This window comes from Perna viridis, chromosome 6, assembly GCF_037379345.1.
Source record: "Perna viridis isolate PV_CMFRI_1.1 ecotype Kerala chromosome 6, ASM3737934v1, whole genome shotgun sequence".
Lineage (NCBI taxonomy): Eukaryota > Metazoa > Mollusca > Bivalvia > Mytilida > Mytilidae > Perna > Perna viridis.
Genome location: NC_142450.1, coordinates 8,053,176 through 8,072,835, shown reverse-complemented (window position 1 = coordinate 8,072,835; position 19,660 = coordinate 8,053,176). Strand labels below are relative to the sequence as shown.

The following is a 19,660-nucleotide window of genomic DNA, read 5'->3' as shown; positions in this document are numbered from 1 at the left end:
TAATACGATACTGAGACCTAGTAAGCCAGTTTTTCAAGTTAAGTTGGATATTCAGCAAGTGGTCTTTACCAGCTGAAAAAGTAGTACCCCAATGCAGGTAACACTTTTAAGATGAATTAGCCAACCCTTGAACCTGATTTTTTATGGTAGCTCTGGTGTTTTGCATTTATGGTTAATCTTTACCAAATTTGGAAATGCATTTTGTTTCGATGAATTTGTAGGATATCAGTTCGATAAAATTATTATCTTGACTATTTATGATGAGCATATCTATATTCAGGTAACCTGAAGCAAGTAATACTCCTGCAGAAAGGATACTTTTCAAGTTACAACACATTTTAAGTATGTGGTTAGGACTTGAAATTAGTCATTTTCCATACATTGCCTCTTATATATGAAAAAATGAATATTTTTTTAATTTTTTGTTTTTCTTTCAAATAAATAGCTAAAATGGTTTGCCATATAACTGTGTGGTTGATTTAAACAGAGATATGTCACAAAATCAATAGCCAATATTTTAGTGGACTTTTTTTAGTGGACTTTTTTTAGTGGCTCAGATGGACAGATTCTAATTCAGCAAGAAAAATAATGGTGTTTTTTTCATATAAAAACTGAATTCTTTCAAAAAGTATTTAAAGCAGACAATTGTTATTATAATATTTATACCAGTAACCTATTTTTCTTCCATCATAGCTATCTGTTTTAAAGAAAAAGTCCTTTTCCTGTCATACTGAGGTCCATTTGTATCTGCCTGGGGTACCAAATTGGCTTAAAATCTGTATTTTCTCCATATGAAAAGCTATATTTTTTAAAACTATGATATTGGTATAATTTTTTCTGGATTTATTATAATTGAAATGACCATATCTATAGTTTAAAACAGTTGTACCGGTACATATACTTTACTTTAAAGAAGAGGCTCCCTTGAGTTAAAGACAGAAAAGGAGGTTTGGATATTAATATTTCCATATATGGAACTCACAAGTGGGGATAAAATAATGATTTGGAACTCGTAGTACAGCTCATGTATCTACCATGTTAGAATAAACCACAAATTTGCTTAGTTTGACTAATGCAGCAGCTTTTTATCAAAAGTAATATTTTCTGGCTACCATTGAGATATTAGTCTTATTCCTGGAATAGGGTACCTAAGTAAAAATTTTAATAGAAAACTCATGTTTGTAGCAGGGCAATGATATTCTGAATTTTCAGTATGGAAATGAATACTTTAGCAGAAAAACAACAACTTTTATCATTATATTGAAATGTTTATTAGTAGTAAGCCAGTTTCTCAAGTTAAGTTGGATATTCAGCAAGTGGTCTTTACCAGCTGAAAAAGTAGTACCCCAATGCAGGTAACACTTTTAAGATGAATTAGCCAACCATTGAATCTGATTTTTTATGGTAGCTCTGGTTTATTGCATTTATGGTTAATCTTTACCAAATTTGGAAATGCATTTTGTTTCGATGAATTTGTAGGATATCAGTTCGATAAAATTATTATCTTGACTATTTATGATGAGCATATCTATATTCAAGTAACCTGAAGCAAGTAATACTCCTGCAGAAAGGATACTTTTCAAGTTACAACACATTTTAAGTATGTGGTTAGGACTTGAAAGTAGTCATTTTCCATACATTGCCTCTTATATATGAAAAAATGAATATTTTTTTTATTTTTTGTTTTTCTTTCAAATAAATAGCTAAAATGGTTTGCCATATAACTGTGTGGTTGATTTAAACACAGATATGTCACAAAAATCAACAGGCAATTTTTTAGTGGACTTTTTTTAGTGGTTCAAATGGACAGATTCTAATGCGGCAAGAAAAATAATGGTGTTTTTTTCATATAAAAACTGAATTCTTTCAAAAAGTATTTAAAGTAGACAATTGTTATTATAATATTTATACCAGTAACCTATTTTTCTTGCATCAAAGCTATCTGTTTTAAAGAAAAAGTCCTTTTCCTGTCATACTGAGGTCCATTTGTATCTGCCTGGGGTACCAAATTGGCTTAAAATCTGTATTTTCTCCATATGAAAAGCTATATTTTTTAAAACTATGATATTGGTATAATTTTTTCTGGATTTATTATAATTGAAATGACCATATCTATAGTTAAAAACAGTTGGTTGTACCGGTACATATACTTTACTTTAAAGAAGAGGCTCCCTTGAGTTAAAGACAAAAAAGGAGGTTTGGATATTAATATTTCCATATATGGAACTCACAAGTGGGGATAAAATAATGATTTGGAACTCGTAGTACAGCTCATGTATCTACCATGTTAGAATAAACCACAAATTTGCTTAGTTTGACTAATGCAGCAGCTTTTTATCAAAAGTAATATTTTCTGGCTAACATTGAGATATTAGTTTTATTCCTGGAATAGGGTACCTAAATAAAAATTTTAATAGAAAACTCATGTTTGTAGCAGGGCAATGATATTCTGAATTTTCAGTATGGAAATGAATACTCTAGCAGAAAAACAACAACTTTTATGATTACATTGAAATGTTTATTAATAATAGGTACCAGTATCGTATTGCATATCCCTGAGCGGGTGTACGTCAAAACATGGATGCTGTAAAAATATAGTGCATTTTCTTTCTGCCTCTGTACAAACTAATGTTTGGTCAAAAGATATGAACAATGACTTATAAAATAGAGCAAACATCACACTGTAAGACGAAGAACTTTTTTAAAAGAAAATCTAACATAATATCATAAAAATGTTCCACTGAAAAGGTTGGTTTGGTGAGTGCAAAACGAAAGTGAAAGTAGGGAAAATGGGTATTTATAGTTCAAGACTACTTTTCTCTCCGATCTTCGTGGACTCACCCTATTTTCTTTGCGGGAAATCATTTTTTCACATGTCCTTAGAAATGCTACATAAGTGAAAGTTTTATTGAATTAATTTCCATTTTTTTTTATAATCCTAGAAATATGCACTTCACTATAGAAATCTATGGGAAAATTAATACGATACTGAGACCTAGTAAGCCAGTTTTTCAAGTTAAGTTGGATATTCAGCAAGTGGTCTTTACCAGCTGAAAAAGTAGTACCCCAATGCAGGTAACACTTTTAAGATGAATTAGCCAACCCTTGAACCTAATTTTTTATGGTAGCTCTGGTGTTTTGCATTTATGGTTAATCTTTACCAAATTTGGAAATGCATTTTGTTTCGATGAATTTGTAGGATATCAGTTCGATAAAATTATTATCTTGACTATTTATGATGAGCATATCTATATTCAGGTAACCTGAAGCAAGTAATACTCCTGCAGAAAGGATACTTTTCAAGTTACAACACATTTTAAGTATGTGGTTAGGACTTGAAATTAGTCATTTTCCATACATTGCCTCTTATATATGAAAAAATGAATATTTTTTTAATTTTTTGTTTTTCTTTCAAATAAATAGCTAAAATGGTTTGCCATATAACTGTGTGGTTGATTTAAACACAGATATGTCACAAAATCAATAGCCAATATTTTAGTGGACTTTTTTTAGTGGACTTTTTTTAGTGGCTTAGATGGACAGATTCTAATTCAGCAAGAAAAATAATGGTGTTTTTTTCATATAAAAACTGAATTCTTTCAAAAAGTATTTAAAGCAGACAATTGTTATTATAATATTTATACCAGTAACCTATTTTTCTTGCATCATAGCTATCTGTTTTAAAGAAAAAGTCCTTTTCCTGTCATACTGAGGTCCATTTGTATCTGCCTGGGGTACCAAATTGGCTTAAAATCTGTATTTTCTCCATATGAAAAGCTATATTTTTTAAAACTATGATATTGGTATAATTTTTTCTGGATTTATTATAATTGAAATGACCATATCTATAGTTTAAAACAGTTGTACCGGTACATATACTTTACTTTAAAGAAGAGGCTCCCTTGAGTTAAAGACAAAAATGGAGGTTTGGATATTAATATTTCGATATATGGAACTCACAAGTGGGGATAAAATAATGATTTGGAACTCCTAGTACAGCTCATGTATCTACCATGTTAGAATAAACCACAAATTTGCTTAGTTTGACTAATGCAGCAGCTTTTTATCAAAAGTAATATTTTCTGGCTACCATTGAGATATTAGTCTTATTCCTGGAATAAGGTACCTAAGTAAAAATTTTAATAGAAAACTCATGTTTGTAGCAGGGCAATGATATTCTGAATTTTCAGTATGGAAATGAATACTTTAGCAGAAAAACAACAACTTTTATCATTATATTGAAATGTTTATTAGTAGTAAGCCAGTTTCTCAAGTTAAGTTGGATATTCAGCAAGTGGTCTTTACCAGCTGAAAAAGTAGTACCCCAATGCAGGTAACACTTTTAAGATGAATTAGCCAACCTTTGAACCTGATTTTTCATGGTAGCTCTGGTGTTTTGCATTTATGGTTAATCTTTACCAAATTTGGAAATGCATTTTGTTTCGATGAATTTGTAGGATATCAGTTCGATAAAATTATTATCTTGACTATTTATGATGAGCATATCTATATTCAAGTAACCTAAAGCAAGTAATACTCCTGCATAAAGGATACTTTTCAAGTTACAACACATTTTAAGTATGTGGTTAGGACTTGAAATTAGTCATTTTCCATACATTGCCTCTTATATATGAAAAAATGAATATTTTTTTAATTTTTTGTTTTTCTTTCAAATAAATAGCTAAAATGGTTTGCCATATAACTGTGTGGTTGATTTAAACACAGATATGTCACAAAAATCAACAGGCAATTTTTTAGTGGACTTTTTTTAGTGGTTCAAATGGACAGATTCTAATGCGGCAAGAAAAATAATGGTGTTTTTTTCATATAAAAACTGAATTCTTTCAAAAAGTATTTAAAGCAGACAATTGTTATTATAATATTTATACCAGTAACCTATTTTTCTTGCATCAAAGCTATCTGTTTTAAAGAAAAAGTCCTTTTCCTGTCATACTGAGGTCCATTTGTATCTGCCTGGGGTACCAAATTGGCTTAAAATCTGTATTTTCTCCATATGAAAAGCTATATTTTTTAAAACTATGATATTGGTATAATTTTTTCTGGATTTATTATAATTGAAATGACCATATCTATAGTTTAAAACAGTTGGTTGTACCGGTACATATACTTTACTGTAAAGAAGAGGCTCCCTTGAGTTAAAGACAAAAAAGGAGGTTTGGATATTAATATTTCCATATATGGAACTCACAAGTGGGGATTAAATAATGATTTGGAACTCATAGTACAGCTCATGTATCTACCATGTCAGAATAAACCACAAATTTGCTTAGTTTGACTAATGCAGCAGCTTTTTATCAAAAGTAATATTTTCTGGCTAACATTGAGATATTAGTCTTATTCCTGGAATAGGGTACCTATATAAAAATTTTAATAGAAAACTCATGTTTGTAGCAGGGCAATGATATTCTGAATTTTCAGTATGAAAATGAATACTCTAGCAGAAAAACAACAACTTTTATGATTATATTGAAATGTTTATTAGTAGTAAGCCAGTTTCTCAAGTTAAGTTGGATATTCAGCAAGTGGTCTTTACCAGCTGAAAAAGTAGTACGCCAATGCAGGTAACACTTTTAAGATGAATTAGCCAACCTTTGAACCTGTTTTTCATGGTAGCTCTGGTGTTTTGCATTTATGGTTAATCTTTACCAAATTTGGAAATGCATTTTGTTTCGATGAATTTGTAGGATATCAGTTCGATAAAATTATTATCTTGACTATTTATGATGAGCATATCTATATTCAAGTAACCTGAAGCAAGTAATACTCCTGCAGAAAGGATACTTTTCAAGTTACAACACATTTTAAGTATGTGGTTAGGATTGAAAGTAGTCATTTTCCATACATTGCCTCTTATATATGAAAAATGAATATTTTTTTAATTTTTTGTTTTTCTTTCAAATAAATAGCTAAAATGGTTTGCCATATAACTGTGTGGTTGATTTAAACACAGATATGTCACAAAAATCAACAGGCAATTTTTTAGTGGACTTTTTTTAGTGGTTCAAATGGACAGATTCTAATGCGGCAAGAAAAATAATGGTGTTTTTTTCATATAAAAACTGAATTCTTTCAAAAAGTATTTAAAGCAGACAATTGTTATTATAATATTTATACCAGTAACCTATTTTCTTGCATCATAGCTATCTGTTTTAAAGAAAAAGTCCTTTTCCTGTCATACTGAGGTCCATTTGTATCTGCCTGGGGTACCAAATTGGCTTAAAATCTGTATTTTCTCCATATGAAAAGCTATATTTTTTAAAACTATGATATTGGTATAATTTTTTCTGGATTTATTATAATTGAAATGACCATATCTATAGTTTAAAACAGTTGGTTGTACCGGTACATATACTTTACTTTAAAGAAGAGGCTCCCTTGAGTTAAAGACAAAAAAGGAGGTTTGGATATTAATATTTCCATATATGGAACTCACAAGTGGGGATTAAATAATGATTTGGAACTCATAGTACAGCTCATGTATCTACCATGTCAGAATAAACCACAAATTTGCTTAGTTTGACTAATGCAGCAGCTTTTTATCAAAAGTAATATTTTCTGGCTAACATTGAGATATTAGTCTTATTCCTGGAATAGGGTACCTATATAAAAATTTTAATAGAAAACTCATGTTTGTAGCAGGGCAATGATATTCTGAATTTTCAGTATGAAAATGAATACTCTAGCAGAAAAACAACAACTTTTATGATTATATTGAAATGTTTATTAGTAGTAAGCCAGTTTCTCAAGTTAAGTTGGATATTCAGCAAGTGGTCTTTACCAGCTGAAAAAGTAGTACGCCAATGCAGGTAACACTTTTAAGATGAATTAGCCAACCTTTGAACCTGTTTTTCATGGTAGCTCTGGTGTTTTGCATTTATGGTTAATCTTTACCAAATTTGGAAATGCATTTTGTTTCGATGAATTTGTAGGATATCAGTTCGATAAAATTATTATCTTGACTATTTATGATGAGCATATCTATATTCAAGTAACCTGAAGCAAGTAATACTCCTGCAGAAAGGATACTTTTCAAGTTACAACACATTTTAAGTATGTGGTTAGGATTGAAAGTAGTCATTTTCCATACATTGCCTCTTATATATGAAAAATGAATATTTTTTTAATTTTTTGTTTTTCTTTCAAATAAATAGCTAAAATGGTTTGCCATATAACTGTGTGGTTGATTTAAACACAGATATGTCACAAAAATCAACAGGCAATTTTTTAGTGGACTTTTTTTAGTGGTTCAAATGGACAGATTCTAATGCGGCAAGAAAAATAATGGTGTTTTTTTCATATAAAAACTGAATTCTTTCAAAAAGTATTTAAAGCAGACAATTGTTATTATAATATTTATACCAGTAACCTATTTTTCTTGCATCATAGCTATCTGTTTTAAAGAAAAAGTCCTTTTCCTGTCATACTGAGGTCCATTTGTATCTGCCTGGGGTACCAAATTGGCTTAAAATCTGTATTTTCTCCATATGAAAAGCTATATTTTTTAAAACTATGATATTGGTATAATTTTTTCTGGATTTATTATAATTGAAATGACCATATCTATAGTTTAAAACAGTTGGTTGTACCGGTACATATACTTTACTGTAAAGAAGAGGCTCCCTTGAGTTAAAGACAAAAAAGGAGGTTTGGATATTAATATTTCCATATATGGAACTCACAAGTGGGGATTAAATAATGATTTGGAACTCATAGTACAGCTCATGTATCTACCATGTCAGAATAAACCACAAATTTGCTTAGTTTGACTAATGCAGCAGCTTTTTATCAAAAGTAATATTTTCTGGCTAACATTGAGATATTAGTCTTATTCCTGGAATAGGGTACCTATATAAAAATTTTAATAGAAAACTCATGTTTGTAGCAGGGCAATGATATTCTGAATTTTCAGTATGAAAATGAATACTCTAGCAGAAAAACAACAACTTTTATGATTATATTGAAATGTTTATTAGTAGTAAGCCAGTTTCTCAAGTTAAGTTGGATATTCAGCAAGTGGTCTTTACCAGCTGAAAAAGTAGTACGCCAATGCAGGTAACACTTTTAAGATGAATTAGCCAACCTTTGAACCTGTTTTTCATGGTAGCTCTGGTGTTTTGCATTTATGGTTAATCTTTACCAAATTTGGAAATGCATTTTGTTTCGATGAATTTGTAGGATATCAGTTCGATAAAATTATTATCTTGACTATTTATGATGAGCATATCTATATTCAAGTAACCTGAAGCAAGTAATACTCCTGCAGAAAGGATACTTTTCAAGTTACAACACATTTTAAGTATGTGGTTAGGATTGAAAGTAGTCATTTTCCATACATTGCCTCTTATATATGAAAAATGAATATTTTTTTAATTTTTTGTTTTTCTTTCAAATAAATAGCTAAAATGGTTTGCCATATAACTGTGTGGTTGATTTAAACACAGATATGTCACAAAAATCAACAGGCAATTTTTTAGTGGACTTTTTTTAGTGGTTCAAATGGACAGATTCTAATGCGGCAAGAAAAATAATGGTGTTTTTTTCATATAAAAACTGAATTCTTTCAAAAAGTATTTAAAGCAGACAATTGTTATTATAATATTTATACCAGTAACCTATTTTCTTGCATCATAGCTATCTGTTTTAAAGAAAAAGTCCTTTTCCTGTCATACTGAGGTCCATTTGTATCTGCCTGGGGTACCAAATTGGCTTAAAATCTGTATTTTCTCCATATGAAAAGCTATATTTTTTAAAACTATGATATTGGTATAATTTTTTCTGGATTTATTATAATTGAAATGACCATATCTATAGTTTAAAACAGTTGGTTGTACCGGTACATATACTTTACTTTAAAGAAGAGGCTCCCTTGAGTTAAAGACAAAAAAGGAGGTTTGGATATTAATATTTCCATATATGGAACTCACAAGTGGGGATTAAATAATGATTTGGAACTCATAGTACAGCTCATGTATCTACCATGTCAGAATAAACCACAAATTTGCTTAGTTTGACTAATGCAGCAGCTTTTTATCAAAAGTAATATTTTCTGGCTAACATTGAGATATTAGTCTTATTCCTGGAATAGGGTACCTATATAAAAATTTTAATAGAAAACTCATGTTTGTAGCAGGGCAATGATATTCTGAATTTTCAGTATGAAAATGAATACTCTAGCAGAAAAACAACAACTTTTATGATTATATTGAAATGTTTATTAGTAGTAAGCCAGTTTCTCAAGTTAAGTTGGATATTCAGCAAGTGGTCTTTACCAGCTGAAAAAGTAGTACGCCAATGCAGGTAACACTTTTAAGATGAATTAGCCAACCTTTGAACCTGTTTTTCATGGTAGCTCTGGTGTTTTGCATTTATGGTTAATCTTTACCAAATTTGGAAATGCATTTTGTTTCGATGAATTTGTAGGATATCAGTTCGATAAAATTATTATCTTGACTATTTATGATGAGCATATCTATATTCAAGTAACCTGAAGCAAGTAATACTCCTGCAGAAAGGATACTTTTCAAGTTACAACACATTTTAAGTATGTGGTTAGGATTGAAAGTAGTCATTTTCCATACATTGCCTCTTATATATGAAAAATGAATATTTTTTTAATTTTTTGTTTTTCTTTCAAATAAATAGCTAAAATGGTTTGCCATATAACTGTGTGGTTGATTTAAACACAGATATGTCACAAAAATCAACAGGCAATTTTTTAGTGGACTTTTTTTAGTGGTTCAAATGGACAGATTCTAATGCGGCAAGAAAAATAATGGTGTTTTTTTCATATAAAAACTGAATTCTTTCAAAAAGTATTTAAAGCAGACAATTGTTATTATAATATTTATACCAGTAACCTATTTTCTTGCATCATAGCTATCTGTTTTAAAGAAAAAGTCCTTTTCCTGTCATACTGAGGTCCATTTGTATCTGCCTGGGGTACCAAATTGGCTTAAAATCTGTATTTTCTCCATATGAAAAGCTATATTTTTTAAAACTATGATATTGGTATAATTTTTTCTGGATTTATTATAATTGAAATGACCATATCTATAGTTTAAAACAGTTGGTTGTACCGGTACATATACTTTACTTTAAAGAAGAGGCTCCCTTGAGTTAAAGACAAAAAAGGAGGTTTGGATATTAATATTTCCATATATGGAACTCACAAGTGGGGATTAAATAATGATTTGGAACTCATAGTACAGCTCATGTATCTACCATGTCAGAATAAACCACAAATTTGCTTAGTTTGACTAATGCAGCAGCTTTTTATCAAAAGTAATATTTTCTGGCTAACATTGAGATATTAGTCTTATTCCTGGAATAGGGTACCTATATAAAAATTTTAATAGAAAACTCATGTTTGTAGCAGGGCAATGATATTCTGAATTTTCAGTATGAAAATGAATACTCTAGCAGAAAAACAACAACTTTTATGATTATATTGAAATGTTTATTAGTAGTAAGCCAGTTTCTCAAGTTAAGTTGGATATTCAGCAAGTGGTCTTTACCAGCTGAAAAAGTAGTACGCCAATGCAGGTAACACTTTTAAGATGAATTAGCCAACCTTTGAACCTGTTTTTCATGGTAGCTCTGGTGTTTTGCATTTATGGTTAATCTTTACCAAATTTGGAAATGCATTTTGTTTCGATGAATTTGTAGGATATCAGTTCGATAAAATTATTATCTTGACTATTTATGATGAGCATATCTATATTCAAGTAACCTGAAGCAAGTAATACTCCTGCAGAAAGGATACTTTTCAAGTTACAACACATTTTAAGTATGTGGTTAGGATTGAAAGTAGTCATTTTCCATACATTGCCTCTTATATATGAAAAATGAATATTTTTTTAATTTTTTGTTTTTCTTTCAAATAAATAGCTAAAATGGTTTGCCATATAACTGTGTGGTTGATTTAAACACAGATATGTCACAAAAATCAACAGGCAATTTTTTAGTGGACTTTTTTTAGTGGTTCAAATGGACAGATTCTAATGCGGCAAGAAAAATAATGGTGTTTTTTTCATATAAAAACTGAATTCTTTCAAAAAGTATTTAAAGCAGACAATTGTTATTATAATATTTATACCAGTAACCTATTTTCTTGCATCATAGCTATCTGTTTTAAAGAAAAAGTCCTTTTCCTGTCATACTGAGGTCCATTTGTATCTGCCTGGGGTACCAAATTGGCTTAAAATCTGTATTTTCTCCATATGAAAAGCTATATTTTTTAAAACTATGATATTGGTATAATTTTTTCTGGATTTATTATAATTGAAATGACCATATCTATAGTTTAAAACAGTTGGTTGTACCGGTACATATACTTTACTTTAAAGAAGAGGCTCCCTTGAGTTAAAGACAAAAAAGGAGGTTTGGATATTAATATTTCCATATATGGAACTCACAAGTGGGGATTAAATAATGATTTGGAACTCATAGTACAGCTCATGTATCTACCATGTCAGAATAAACCACAAATTTGCTTAGTTTGACTAATGCAGCAGCTTTTTATCAAAAGTAATATTTTCTGGCTAACATTGAGATATTAGTCTTATTCCTGGAATAGGGTACCTATATAAAAATTTTAATAGAAAACTCATGTTTGTAGCAGGGCAATGATATTCTGAATTTTCAGTATGAAAATGAATACTCTAGCAGAAAAACAACAACTTTTATGATTATATTGAAATGTTTATTAGTAGTAAGCCAGTTTCTCAAGTTAAGTTGGATATTCAGCAAGTGGTCTTTACCAGCTGAAAAAGTAGTACGCCAATGCAGGTAACACTTTTAAGATGAATTAGCCAACCTTTGAACCTGTTTTTCATGGTAGCTCTGGTGTTTTGCATTTATGGTTAATCTTTACCAAATTTGGAAATGCATTTTGTTTCGATGAATTTGTAGGATATCAGTTCGATAAAATTATTATCTTGACTATTTATGATGAGCATATCTATATTCAAGTAACCTGAAGCAAGTAATACTCCTGCAGAAAGGATACTTTTCAAGTTACAACACATTTTAAGTATGTGGTTAGGATTGAAAGTAGTCATTTTCCATACATTGCCTCTTATATATGAAAAATGAATATTTTTTTAATTTTTTGTTTTTCTTTCAAATAAATAGCTAAAATGGTTTGCCATATAACTGTGTGGTTGATTTAAACACAGATATGTCACAAAAATCAACAGGCAATTTTTTAGTGGACTTTTTTTAGTGGTTCAAATGGACAGATTCTAATGCGGCAAGAAAAATAATGGTGTTTTTTTCATATAAAAACTGAATTCTTTCAAAAAGTATTTAAAGCAGACAATTGTTATTATAATATTTATACCAGTAACCTATTTTCTTGCATCATAGCTATCTGTTTTAAAGAAAAAGTCCTTTTCCTGTCATACTGAGGTTCATTTGTATCTGCCTGGGGTACCAAATTGGCTTAAAATCTGTATTTTCTCCATATGAAAAGCTATATTTTTTAAAACTATGATATTGGTATAATTTTTTCTGGATTTATTATAATTGAAATGACCATATCTATAGTTTAAAACAGTTGGTTGTACCGGTACATATACTTTACTTTAAAGAAGAGGCTCCCTTGAGTTAAAGACAAAAAAGGAGGTTTGGATATTAATATTTCCATATATGGAACTCACAAGTGGGGATTAAATAATGATTTGGAACTCATAGTACAGCTCATGTATCTACCATGTCAGAATAAACCACAAATTTGCTTAGTTTGACTAATGCAGCAGCTTTTTATCAAAAGTAATATTTTCTGGCTAACATTGAGATATTAGTCTTATTCCTGGAATAGGGTACCTATATAAAAATTTTAATAGAAAACTCATGTTTGTAGCAGGGCAATGATATTCTGAATTTTCAGTATGAAAATGAATACTCTAGCAGAAAAACAACAACTTTTATGATTATATTGAAATGTTTATTAGTAGTAAGCCAGTTTCTCAAGTTAAGTTGGATATTCAGCAAGTGGTCTTTACCAGCTGAAAAAGTAGTACGCCAATGCAGGTAACACTTTTAAGATGAATTAGCCAACCTTTGAACCTGTTTTTCATGGTAGCTCTGGTGTTTTGCATTTATGGTTAATCTTTACCAAATTTGGAAATGCATTTTGTTTCGATGAATTTGTAGGATATCAGTTCGATAAAATTATTATCTTGACTATTTATGATGAGCATATCTATATTCAAGTAACCTGAAGCAAGTAATACTCCTGCAGAAAGGATACTTTTCAAGTTACAACACATTTTAAGTATGTGGTTAGGATTGAAAGTAGTCATTTTCCATACATTGCCTCTTATATATGAAAAATGAATATTTTTTTAATTTTTTGTTTTTCTTTCAAATAAATAGCTAAAATGGTTTGCCATATAACTGTGTGGTTGATTTAAACACAGATATGTCACAAAAATCAACAGGCAATTTTTTAGTGGACTTTTTTTAGTGGTTCAAATGGACAGATTCTAATGCGGCAAGAAAAATAATGGTGTTTTTTTCATATAAAAACTGAATTCTTTCAAAAAGTATTTAAAGCAGACAATTGTTATTATAATATTTATACCAGTAACCTATTTTCTTGCATCATAGCTATCTGTTTTAAAGAAAAAGTCCTTTTCCTGTCATACTGAGGTCCATTTGTATCTGCCTGGGGTACCAAATTGGCTTAAAATCTGTATTTTCTCCATATGAAAAGCTATATTTTTTAAAACTATGATATTGGTATAATTTTTTCTGGATTTATTATAATTGAAATGACCATATCTATAGTTTAAAACAGTTGGTTGTACCGGTACATATACTTTACTTTAAAGAAGAGGCTCCCTTGAGTTAAAGACAAAAAAGGAGGTTTGGATATTAATATTTCCATATATGGAACTCACAAGTGGGGATTAAATAATGATTTGGAACTCATAGTACAGCTCATGTATCTACCATGTCAGAATAAACCACAAATTTGCTTAGTTTGACTAATGCAGCAGCTTTTTATCAAAAGTAATATTTTCTGGCTAACATTGAGATATTAGTCTTATTCCTGGAATAGGGTACCTATATAAAAATTTTAATAGAAAACTCATGTTTGTAGCAGGGCAATGATATTCTGAATTTTCAGTATGAAAATGAATACTCTAGCAGAAAAACAACAACTTTTATGATTACATTGAAATGTTTATTAATAATAGGTACCAGTATCGTATTGCATATCCCTGAGCGGGTGTACGTCAAAACATGGATGCTGTAAAAATATAGTGCATTTTCCTTTTGCCTCTGTACAAACTAATGTTTTGTCAAAAGATATGAACAATGACTTATAAAATAGAGCAAACATCACACTGTAACTTTTTTAAAAGAAAATCTAACATAATATCATAAAAATGTTCCACTGAAAAGGTTGGTTTGGTGAGTGCAAAACGAAAGTGAAAGTAGGGAAAATGGGTATTTATAGTTCAAGACTACTTTTCTCTCCGATCTTCATGGACTCACCCTATTTTCTTTGCAGGAAATTATTTTTTCACATGTCTTTAGAAATGCTACATAAGTGAAAGTTTTATGGAATCAATTTGCATATTTTTTTTTAATCCTAGAAATATGCACTTTACTATAGAAATCTATGGGAAAATTAATACGATACTGAGGGTATATATACGAATATAGTTCCAACTTTGGTAGTAGGTACCTTCCACATTTTTTCATATTTTTACTGAAAACTTATTTGCTGAAGTTTTGCCTCTAATTGGTAGAAAATAGGTTAAAATTACATGGGATTTTTTTTCATTAATCAGTTCTGACTAAAAGTTGTGATTTGGTTCAGTGGAAGAATGTCAAAATTTAGGACTTTTAAGTCAGTTCATTTGTCATGTTTACCCCATCTCCGAATTATATGTACTAATTTCAGAAAATGATGGTAAAATGTTCTACAATTTATATATAAAATCCTGTTTGTACATATCTTTAGGCCAGAGAAGTTTTATTCAGTTTGCGCTGGTGGAATTTTTTTAATCTGCTCAAATGTGTATATTGAAATGCACTTGAAAATTAATTGCGGTCTCGTGCCTAATAAGGGGGTTGCCAGGGTATCAGAAATTGTATTGCTAGTATTTGCTGGGGGTAATTTGGTGTTTATTTTCAAGAATTCAGTAAATCTACATGAAATAATAAGATTTTGGCCCTTTATTCTCTATTTTCTGAAATTAAAATAAAAAATATGGTTTCTATGGGATTTTCCATTGAAATTGCACTTTTGCTAAGGTGCTAGGTATGAAATATAGACCAGTGGGGAAAATATTGTACAGCTTTGAGTTTTTCTCCTCTAACTATACACTAGGAACATCAAATCAACAAAAAACATACTTTATGAACAAGGTTTAGGCAGAAATCTGACAATTTAGTGTAATTTTTATGAACCCAGTCAATGAAATATGGCAAAATCAGGGGTTTTCACAGCCTTGTCTTAGGATCTATAAAATCACAGATATGTGTTTTATTGGTCTGAATCTTTTGTATTTGCTAGTAAATAATATAAATAATGTGAAAAAAAAACTAATATATTCATTCCATTGATATTCATGCTTCTAATGTAAGTCACTACATGTATATACCTTGTGATGTCTCAAAAACACCTAATTTTAGAGTTCCACATACACTATAAGGTTTCAAAAATGATTTTTTTTGTAGAAAAACTGGAAAAATACAGCTGACTGTCTGCTTATGTACCTGATAAGCTTAGAACCTTGCATTATTTTACATTTGTTTCAGATTTTTCATCATTCAAAACCCAAATAAAGGCTAACTTTTAATATCGGACACAATCGCACTAAAACAAGATCTGTACAGGTCTGGTTTAAATTGATCTGGAGTGACATTTTTAGCTTTGAAACCACTTCTTATTGTTTTCAATGTACATTAGATATGTGTAGACCACTTTATGTTTGAAGTTGATCAATTTAAGTCATTGTCAGGATCATAAAATGAGTTTTCATATGTGTAGCCCTATACATGGTCTAAAAGTGCATTGACCATGGCCGCATGTATAAAAACCCAATTTTTGGCCTTAAAGCAGCTGGAACTTGAGTAAACTGAACTTTATTGCATCAAATACACATAATATGATGCAACCAATGTAAAAAATCACAAAAATATTTCATTTAAAAAAAAAGATGTACATTTTAGAGGGGCCTTATTTCCTTCGACCATTGGACATGCGAGTCATGCAATGTACCACTGATACTAAATTTGCTATAACTGATATATTTTTCAACTAATCATGATGAAACTTTGTACTTGAAGTCAAAAAAGGTTCATCTTGACATGAGTGCAGTTTTTATTCAAATTGAGCACATTTATTGATCTAATAAGGGGGTTGCCAGGGTATCAGAAATTGTATTTGCTAGTATTTGCTGGGGGTAATTTGGTGTTTATTTTCAAGAATTCAGTAAATCTACATGAAATAATAAGATTTTGGCCCTTTATTCTCTATTTTCTGAAATTAAAATAAAAAATATGGTTTCTATGGGATTTTCCATTGAAATTGCACTTTTGCTAAGGTGCTAGGTATGAAATATAGACCAGTGGGGAAAATATTGTACAGGTTTGAGTTTTTCTCCTCTAACTATACACTAGGAACATCAAATCAACAAAAAACATACTTTATGAACAAGGTTTAGGCAGAAATCTGACAATTTAGTGTAATTTTTATGAACCCAGTCAATGAAATATGGCAAAATCAGGGGTTTTCACAGCCTTGTCTTAGGATCTATAAAATCACAGATATGTGTTTTATTGGTCTGAATCTTTTGTATTTGCTAGTAAATAATATAAATAATGTGAAAAAAAACCTAATATATTCATTCCATTGATATTCATGCTTCTAATGTAAGTCACTACATGTATATACCTTGTGATGTCTCAAAAACACCTAATTTTAGAGTTCCACATACACTATAAGGTTTCAAAAATGATTTTTTTTGTAGAAAAACTTGAAAAATACAGCTGACTGTCTGCTTATGTACCTGATAAGCTTAGAACCTTACATTATCTTACATTTGTTTCAGATTTTTCATCATTCAAAACCCAAATAAAGGCTAACTTTTAATATCGGACACAATCGCACTAAAACAAGATCTGTACAGGTCTGGTTTAAATTGATCTGGAGTGACAGTTTTAGCTTTGAAACCACTTCTTATTGTTTTCAATGTACATTAGATATGTGTAGACCACTTTATGTTTGAAGTTGATCAATTTAAGTCATTGTCAGGATCATAAAATGAGTTTTCATATGTGTAGCCCTATACATGGTCTAAAAGTGCATTGACCATGGCCGCATGTATAAAAACCCAATTTTTGGCCTTAAAGCAGCTGGAACTTGAGTAAACTGAACTTTATTGCATCAAATACACATAATATGATGCAACCAATGTAAAAAATCACAAAAATATTTCATTTAAAAAAAAAGATGTACATTTTAGAGGGGCCTTATTTCCTTCGACCATTGGACATGCGAGTCATGCAATGTACCACTGATACTAAATTTGCTATAACTTATATATTTTTCAACTAATCATGATGAAACTTTGTACTTGAAGTCAAAAAAGGTTCATCTTGACATGAGTGCAGTTTTTATTCAAATTGAGCACATTTATTGATCTAATAAGGGGGTTGCCAGGGTATCAGAAATTGTATTTGCTAGTATTTGCTGGGGGTAATTTGGTGTTTATTTTCAAGAATTCAGTAAATCTACATGAAATAATAAGATTTTGGCCCTTTATTCTCTATTTTCTGAAATTAAAATAAAAAATATGGTTTCTATGGGATTTTCCATTGAAATTGCACTTTTGCTAAGGTGCTAGGTATGAAATATAGACCAGTGGGGAAAATATTGTACAGGTTTGAGTTTTTCTCCTCTAACTATACACTAGGAACATCAAATCAACAAAAAACATACTTTATGAACAAGGTTTAGGCAGAAATCTGACAATTTAGTGTAATTTTTATGAACCCAGTCAATGAAATATGGCAAAATCAGGGGTTTTCACAGCCTTGTCTTAGGATCTATAAAATCACAGATATGTGTTTTATTGGTCTGAATCTTTTGTATTTGCTAGTAAATAATATAAATAATGTGAAAAAAAACCTAATATATTCATTCCATTGATATTCATGCTTCTAATGTAAGTCACTACATGTATATACCTTGTGATGTCTCAAAAACACCTTATTTTAGAGTTCCACATACACTATAAGGTTTCAAAAATGAATTTTTTTTGTAGAAAAACTGGAAAAATACAGCTGACTGTCTGCTTATGTACCTGATAAGCTTAGAACCTTACATTATCTTACATTTGTTTCAGATTTTTCATCATTCAAAACCCAAATAAAGGCTAACTTTTAATATTGGACACAATCGCACTAAAACAAGATCTGTACAGGTCTGGTTTAAATTGATCTGGAGTGACAGTTTTAGCTTTGAAACCACTTCTTATTGTTTTCAATGTACATTAGATATGTGTAGACCACTTTATGTTTGAAGTTGATCAATTTAAGTCATTGTCAGGATCATAAAATGAGTTTTCATATGTGTAGCCCTATACATGGTCTAAAAGTGCATTGACCATGGCCGCATGTATAAAAACCCAATTTTTGGCCTTAAAGCAGCTGGAACTTGAGTAAACTGAACTTTATTGCATCAAATACACATAATATGATGCAACCAATGTAAAAAATCACAAAAATATTTCATTTAAAAAAAAAGATGTACATTTTAGAGGGGCCTTATTTCCTTCGACCATTGGACATGCGAGTCATGCAATGTACCACTGATACTAAATTTGCTATAACTTATACATTTTTCAACTAATCATGATGAAACTTTGTACTTGAAGTGAAAAAGGTTCATCTTGACATGAGTGCAGTTTTCATTCAAATTGAGCACATTTATTGATCTAATAAGGGGGTTGCCAGGGTATCAGAAATTGTATTTGCTAGTATTTGCTGGGGGTAATTTGGTGTTTATTTTCAAGAATTCAGTAAATCTACATGAAATAATAAGATTTTGGCCCTTTATTCTCTATTTTCTGAAATTAAAATAAAAAATATGGTTTCTATGGGATTTTCCATTGAAATTGCACTTTTGCTAAGGTGCTAGGTATGAAATATAGACCAGTGGGGAAAATATTGTACAGGTTTGAGTTTTTCTCCTCTAACTATACACTAGGAACATCAAATCAACAAAAAACATACTTTATGAACAAGGTTTAGGCAGAAATCTGACAATTTAGTGTAATTTTTATGAACCCAGTCAATGAAATATGGCAAAATCAGGGGTTTTCACAGCCTTGTCTTAGGATCTATAAAATCACAGATATGTGTTTTATTGGTCTGAATCTTTTGTATTTGCTAGTAAATAATATAAATAATGTGAAAAAAAACCTAATATATTCATTCCATTGATATTCATGCTTCTAATGTAAGTCACTACACGTATATACCTTGTGATGTCTCAAAAACACCTTATTTTAGAGTTCCACATACACTATAAGGTTTCAAAAATGAATTTTTTTGTAGAAAAACTGGAAAAATACAGCTGACTGTCTGCTTATGTACCTGATAAGCTTAGAACCTT

The 19,660-nt window shown here is 30.2% G+C and overlaps 1 long non-coding RNA gene across 1 annotated transcript in view; it reads left to right on the top strand.

Moving 5' to 3' along the window:
* The first annotated feature begins 2,965 nt into the window (after positions 1–2,965).
* The window catches only part of LOC148613511 (uncharacterized), a 309,255-nt gene continuing 292,560 nt past the window's right edge, over positions 2,966–19,660 (top strand). Inside the window, exon 1 of the long non-coding RNA XR_015923367.1 lies at positions 2,966–3,075. This is a non-coding gene — a long non-coding RNA (uncharacterized LOC148613511). The remainder of the gene's footprint in view (positions 3,076–19,660) is intronic.